Below are 8,240 nucleotides of genomic sequence, written 5' to 3'. Positions count from 1 at the left end.
TGGAGGTCTATTCCTTCGTTGACCGTGAGAGCTTGTCATGGGCTAAGTTGGGACTCCCCTGCAGGGATTGATCTTTCGAAAGCCGTGCCCGCGGTTATGGGCGGATGGGAATTTGTTAATGTCCGGTTGTAGATTACTTGAATTAAACTTAATTAAAATGAATCAACCGTGTGTGTTACCGTGATGGCCCCTTCTCGGCGGAGTCCGGGAAGTGGACACGGTGTTGGAGTTATGCTTGCGCAGGATGTTCCTTTAGTTTCTCGCTCGTGCTTCGCCTTCTCTTCTCGCTCTCTTTTGCGTATAAGTTAGCCACCACATATGCTAGTCGCTTGCTGCAGCCCCACACATATTTGCCTTATCCATTCCTATGAGCTTAAATAGTTTTGATCGCGTGGGTGTGAGATTGCTGAGTCCCTGTGGCTCACAGATACTACAACTCCAGATGCAGGTCCAGGTGATTCCGCTCTAGGTGACGAGTACGAGCTCAAGTGGGAGTTCGACGAGGACTCTCAGCGTTACTACGTGTCTTTTCCGGATGATCAGTAGTGGTGCCTAGTTGGGGTTATCGATTCAGGACCTTGTCGCATGTTGGGTTCTTTTCTATTTTGGCGCCGTAGTCGGGCCATGAGTGTTTGTTTGATGGATGTTATTTATGTACTCTGATGTGACGTGGCGAGTGTAAGCCAACTATGTTATCTTCCCCTTTTATTATATATTACATGGGATGTTGTAATGATTGCCTGACTTGCGACATTGCTTTCAATGCGGTTATGCCTCTAAGTCGTGCCTCGACACGTGGGAGCTATAGCCGCATCGAGGGCGTTATACATGGACCATAGGGGGAACCCTCCTCCCATCTAGGGGGAGGCCAAGGAAGAAGAAGAAGGAGGGGGTCTCTCTCCCCCTCTCTCCCGGTGGCACTAGAACGCCGCCAGGGCTAGAACTGTGACATCGATCTACATCAACAACCTTGCTACCGTCAACATCAACTTTCTCCCCCTCTATGCAGTGGTGTAACACCTCTTCCCCCCACTGTAAACTCTACTTAAACATGGTGCTCAACTCCATATATTATTTCCCCATGATCTATGGTTATCTTATGATGTTTGAGTAGATCTGTTTTGTCCTATGGGTTAATCGTGATCTTGGTTGGTATTATTGTATATTTTACTTATGGTGTTGTCCTATGGTTCCCACCGTCTCACGCAAACATGAGGGGCCCCTGCTGTTGGGTGTTCCAATATGTTCATGGTTCGCTTACGGTGGGTTGCGAGAGTGACAAAAACTTAAACCTAAGTAGGTGGGGTATGACGTATGGGAGTAAACAGGACTTGATACTTAATGCTATGGTTGGGTTTCATGACCTTAATGATCTTTAGTAGTTGCGGATGCTTGCTAGAGTTCCAATCATAAGTGCATATGATCCAAGTAGAGAAAGTATGTTAGCTCATGCCTCTCCCTCATATAAAATTACAAGAATGATTACCGGTACTTGTTATCGATTGCCCAGGGACAAAAGACTTTCTTGTTGACAAAAGCTATCTACTTTTATTACCTTGCAAAGTACTCGTAGTTTTATTCTCGCAAAATAGTTTCATACTTGTTTTAGGTAAAGCAAACATCAAGTGTCTGTAGAGTTGTATCGGTGGTCTATAGAACTTGAGGGAATATTTGTTCTACCTTTAGCTCCTAGTTGGGTTCGACACTCTTACTTATCAAAAGAGGCTACAATTGATGCCTTATACTTGTGGGTTATCAAGGCCTTTTTCTAGTGCCGTTGCCGGGGAGCTATAGTGTGGGGTGAATATTCTCGTGTGTGCTTGTTTGCTTTATCACTAAGTAGTTTTTATTTCCAGTTCTAAGTTGTTCTCTATCTTTAGTTATGGATATGGAACACAAAACACCAAAAAAATTAGTTGTACTTGCTACTCATGGAGATGGGGAACCTCCTAAAACCCTCGATGCTCGTTATGTAAAAGATATTATGCACTACTTTGATAATCCTGAGAAAACCCCATTCAACTATATAATGGGAGTAACGTTGGATCAATGTGAATACTTTAGGGATTATCGCTCGACACAAAAAGGGAAACTTTTATGGGATCAAATTCATAATGAAGGTGCTTTGATAAATGATGGTAGTTTATTTTGATAAGTAAATTTTCATATTAAAGACAAATGACTAAAAGTGAGGTTTGATAATAACCAGTGTAGTAATACCTGTAGTTTTGTTGATGAGTAGTGCAAGAAAGTTATTTCTTTGATGTTGATCCGTTCTTATGAGTTGCATCTTGAGCATATCAGGTAGTTGCATGATCATGGCATCATATGGCTTGTAGTGAGTTTATTTTCAAGTTAAACATGAAAATAATCCAACTTGAATATTAAGTTGATCAAGTCATGGTGCCTCTGAATCGGGTTCTTTTCAGTGCGACCACATTTACCTTTATGGGGGGTCTTGATTCGGACCTTGTCATGGCTCTTACCGGTGCCTCCAATGAGGGAAGGTTATGGGCGTGCGGTACCCTGGCCCGATAAGCAGACATAACCTTTTGTGCTCGTTTGTTTTTATGGTACCTTCTCCCCGCCTGGGACCGTTTTGCCACGATGGTGGCCAAAGATGCCTTTGGTAGGCATGGGCCACCCATGACTTAGCCCTGAGAGGGAGTGAGTCGGAGTGGTCGGGAGAGTGTCATGGGAAGGGAAGGGTTTCATCGGAACACTGTGGTCCACCCAAATGGGAGTGCGAGGCCCTTGAGTTCCATAGTGTGGGTAAAGTGCGCTAACCTCTACAGAGTGTATTTTAATCTATCGATAGCCGCATCCTCGGTTATGGGCACAACTCGGTAGTAAGTCACACCATGGATCAACAATTATAATTAATCTTGCAAACTTGGTATTATTGTGGCACTGGTTTCATGATGAACTGTTGACCATGTGATGATCATAAGTGATTGGCTTTAGTTGTGAACCGGGTATGATCACCGTTGAGTTATAGTGGTGACCCGTCTGCTAAGCGAGTCCGAGGGACTCGGTGCACATGTCGGTTTCATTGCATCTGTAGTATCACTTGCATTGCATTAAACCTAATTAATTGTCATGATATTGTTTGTCATCATGCTTATGTTTGTTGTGAGCTTGAAAGTAAATTCAATGTACCGACCTGGCGTTTCATGCCAGCTTTCAGGCAAGACTGATCGGATCGGAGAGCGTCCCGCGTCTAGCATCGTGTCCATGTTGGCGTCCCTGTACTATGGAGTTCCAGTTCGTCGTTATTCCGCTGCCGTGTAGTTGATATGATCGAGGCCCTTTCATGTTCATTAAATAGTGTACATATTGTTCAGCTGCACCGTGTGTGCCGCTTGGCCTCTTATCTCGATGTAATATCAGACTTATGTACCCGCTAGCATCAGTAAAGCGGTTGTTTCTGTACCATGATGTTGTGTGTTGCCAGAAGACTTGATCTCTGGGCTGGAAATGCAAGGTAAACCAGTTGCTCTGAGTCGGGGTGCCACAACACTTGGTATTAGAGCCGCGCTGATTGTAGGACACGCTAGACCGTTAGTGCGTTAGTGAAATGGTAGATTGTTGCATCTGAGTGTCGGTAGTCACAGAAATTGGTTGCTGCATTGCATGCCTATTTATTTGTTGTTATTACTAATCATCTGGTGATTGTGAGTGTAGATGGCACCAGTTCCAATCTTGTACCATCCGGATCCAGCTCCGTACACATCGCCGCACCTGCTTCAGAATGTGTGGCATCGACTCTATCCAGATGGTGTTGTTTCAGTGTATCAAGTGCATCGGGAGCAACTGGTCGGTTCACTGTATGAGTATTATGCTGAGGTCACTCTGCATCATAGTTCCCCTTTTGGTGCTTACACTCGTTCCTACAAGGGTGTTTTCGCTTCTACGCCATCTCAGGCGGTCCAGTTTGCTGCTATCGAGGCTCTTGAAGACTTGCGCTACAACAAGGTTCGCATGCACACCCACCCAGGTTTTTACTACTACCCATCTCTGCATGAGAATGGGCGTATTTGCTTCCCTCTTATTGATCCGGTGTGCGATCGTCCTTCTAGCCACCTTTCCCGCTATATCACTGCCACTTATCTCTTGATCTATGAGTTAGCTCGAGAGCTAACCCGAGCTTGGATAGCCCTTGCCGTAGCTCGGAATAGGAACCCTCTACCCACTGTCGGTTTCACTCCATATGTTCCTCCCACTTCTAGTACCCCGGCGACCACCCAGGGTACCACCAACTCTTTGGCAGTGACTCCTTGCAATGCTCCTGCTGCGTGGTCTTCCCTTGTCGCTACTCTTGCAGCTCCCATGCTTAGATCCCATCCCACACGTTCCCCTGAGGGAGAGTCCTCGAGGCAGCGTCATCGCGTTTCTTTTAATCCGGAGGTCTCCACTATCAGTTCAGGGTCTAAGTCTGGCTCAGGAGAGGAGCCTGCAGCAGCACCAGCTGAGCAGTAGATCGCTAGAGTATCATCTTCATCATGTATGGATGTAGTCGTACGTGTCATGACGTTTAGTTTCATGTATGAGGGTAGTGAACCTGTCATGATGTTACCTTTTATGTTGCGTCTATGTATAATTATGTTGGAACCTTTTTATTCGCCTTGGTTTCTTTTCGCCGTCTATTTCTGGGTTTGTCACTGGCTTTTTCCTCCCATTTTGGATATTTCTCATCACGGTTGCCTTGTATTGGGAAAATAAATAATAGGATGACGCGGGGAGGTAGCAACAGCCAAGCTTGTGAGGATGTCCCTGTTCGTCGCTCCGCCTGGCATGCGGGACATTCCCCCGAGCCATACCAGCCACCACCACCTCTACCGCCACATCCGCCCTCCACTGAGCAGATTATGTGAATGTTTGAAGAAAGAAGAAACAACGATCTGATGGAGATGCTGAAAAGTGTGCAACTTATGGTTGGACAAAATGGAAATCAAAATGGTCATTACTCCAACCTGTTAGATTTTCAAAGGACCAAGCCTCCCAGTTTCAGTCAAGCTGTTGATCCATTGGAAGCCGATGATTGGTTAAGGACCATTGAGAGGAAACTGGAAATTGCTCGCACTGAAGAAGGAGACAAGGTTCTGTTCGCATCGCATTATCTCAAAGGAGCTGCCACTATATGGTGGGATAATGCTAAAGCTATGTGGCCCGCAGACGAGGAAATTACGTGGACCAAATTCAAGGATCATTTCCGCAAGTATCATATACCCACCGAAATTATGAAGATCAAGCAGCACGAATTCCTTGTCCTTACTAAAGGAAGCATGACAGTAAGTGAATACCTGAATAAATTCGACCATTTGGCCCGGTATTCTCTCTATGATTGTGACGCCCGGATAGTTAAGCTACAATAACCATCTGCTAATGATGCCACGTCACTTCGATTACTGTTGCTAATCTCGCGTTAGTTCAAAACTGATTCAAATTCAAATTCCAAAAACAAGTCAAATTTTATTTCTTCAAACTGATAAGGAAAAATGTTCGGTGGGTTGCAAATATTCACTAAGTAATTACCATGTAGGAGGTAACATTAAATGGAATTTTAAATTTTCCCTAGAAATAAATAAAGTGAACAAGTATCCCTTATTATGCCCATTAAAATATGAACTTAATTTCAAACATTTCCGAATAACCCCAAACTTTTTGGAAAACACCCAAAATATCAGGAGGTGATTATGTGTGGAGTTTCAACTTTAACTAAAATCATTTAGTACCTAAACTGAATACAAAACAGTAGATAAATAAGAAAAACAATAAACAAAAAAGAAGTGAAAAACATAATACCTAATCTACTGTGCACTTAGGCCCAATTATTACATTAGTAGCCCAGCCCAACTCCCCTTTTTCTTCTTCCTCTGTTCACAGGGCTGGGTGGCCACCGTGCACCCGTCCACGTCGCGGATCGGCCACGTGCTGACCATCTCGTGAATCCCCGTCGTCCTACAAGACCTCCCTCGACGCCGTGGTCAAACCCTAGCCCACTCTCTCCCCCCTCCCTCGCGCCGCTTTCTTCCCGCATCGCTCAGCCAACGCCGTCATCGCCATGGCCATCATTATTCCTGCGCGCACCGAGCTCCCCGCCGGCTGAGATCACACCTGGAGCATCGCCTGCCTCGTCCGCGTCGACTGGAAGGACTGGATCGAGATGGAGTGGACCACATCACCGGGATCGACCTCATCCCCTTCCTTCGGTCGTCGCCGTTCAACCTCATCGATCGCCGTCGTCTGCGCTTCTAAACCTTCGCCGAGCCACTCGTGTGCTCCGATGTGAGCGCCTGCACCTTTCTCCTTCTGGACTAGCTTGGATTCGAGCTCGAGCACGCCACCGCCGTAGCCATAGCTCCCTTGTCCGCCATGGCCGGAGCTCGTTCGAGCTGCCGCGCGCTGCTGCTCCCGTGTACGCGCTGCCTGCTGCTCGGTGCTACTAGCCGCGGTTGTTGCTCAAGCTGCCGCTGCTCGCCCGCGTCCACCCGCGTGTGCCCCCGCCTGCCCCGCAGTTGCAGACGCTCGTCCGTTGCTGCAGCTGTCGCCCCGGCCGACCCTTGCCCACGCCGTAGGGACGTTCGCCCCCTTCGTCGTCCGCCCCACACCGCGGCCCGGCTCCCTCTGCTCCGCCCTGCGGACCACCTCGCCCCGCAGCCTACTGTTGTGGCCTTCTCCGCCGCGGCTGCCGCTCCCTACTGCTGCTCTGCCCGCTGCACTCGGCTGCAGCTCCTCTGCTACAGTAACATTCAGTTACTGTAGCTGCAGCTAGCTTTGGCAAATTCACATTGGGTAGCCCCTTTGACAGCCAATAAACATCCACAAGGCAAGTTCTTATGCGGATAAAAATAATTTGGGCAGAGAGTACACTTGAAAATCTTCATTTTACCCCATTGCACCAAATCCATTTGATGGATGGATTAAATTCTATGAAATTCACAAATTGCTGTTTTCTGTTAACATAGAACATACTTAACCCCTAGCAGCGTGTGTGTGCTGTGTAGGTGTGTGTGCGCCGTGCATGTGGCCGGCTGTGCCCAGTAATGGCCGACCCTTACATAGATTAGTACTACTATAATAGGTCTTAATCAGAGCTAAGTTAGTCTAGTAGTAGATGACATGTAGGCTCTCATTAAATAAATTAGACTTATTTAATTGTTTAGATAAATAGTCTATGACATGTGGGTCACACATGCCCTTTTGACTAGTCAAATTGACTTGGTCAGTTCGGATTAAACTAAATATAATAAATCCAGAAATTTCACAAAATACCTAAAACTTTCGAAAATCATAGAAAATTAACCATAACTCCGATGGAAAAACTTTGTACATGAAAGTTGCTCAAAACGACGAGACGAATCCGGATACGCAGTCCGTTCATCCGCCACTCCCCCCTAACCTATCGAACTCGCAACTTTCCCCCTCCGGCTCCTCTGCCCGAAAACACGAAACACCGGGGATATTTTCCCGGATGTTTCCCCCCTTCACCGGTATCACCTATCCCTGCGTTAGGTCACCTCTAGCACCGCATTCGTCATGTTATGCTTTGATTTCTCTGTTATTTATTATGTTCCCCCTCCGTTACTTTTTCCGGTAGACCCCGAGGCCACTGCCGGTACCCCCTGTGATCGACTACGGTGTTGACGACCCCTCTCTCTTGCCAGAGCAACCAGCAAGCCCCCCCCTTTGATCACCAGATATCGCCTACTCTTCTCTATACTGCTTGCATTAGAGTAGTGTAGCATGTTACTTCTTTCCCTTAATCCTATTCTGATGCATAGCCTGTCATTGCTGCTACAGTCATTGATACCTTACCCGCAATCCTAAATGCTTAGTATAGGATGCTAGTGTTCCATCAGTGACCCTACATTCTTGTCAGTCTGCCTTGCTATACTATCGGGCCGTGATCACTTGGGAGGTGATCACGGGTATATACTATACATACATACATACTATACAGATGGTGACTAAAGTCGGGTCAGCTCATTGAGTACCCGCAAGTGATTCTGACGAGGGGGCTGAAAGGACAGGTGGCTCCATCCCGGTAGAGGTGGGCCTGGGTTCCCGACGGCCCTCGACTGTTACTTTGTGGCGGAGCGGCAGGGCAGGTTGAGACCACCTAGGAGAGAGGTGGGCCTGGCCCTGTTCGGCGTTCGCGGATACTTAACACGCTTAACGAGATCTTGGTATTTGATCTGAGTCGGCTACGAGCCTATACGCACTAACCATCTACGTGG

Source organism: Triticum dicoccoides, chromosome 2B, assembly GCF_002162155.2.
Source record: "Triticum dicoccoides isolate Atlit2015 ecotype Zavitan chromosome 2B, WEW_v2.0, whole genome shotgun sequence".
Taxonomy (NCBI): Eukaryota; Viridiplantae; Streptophyta; class Magnoliopsida; order Poales; family Poaceae; genus Triticum; species Triticum dicoccoides.
The sequence above is the reverse complement of the archived record's forward strand: the minus strand, read 5'-3'. Positions refer to the sequence as shown.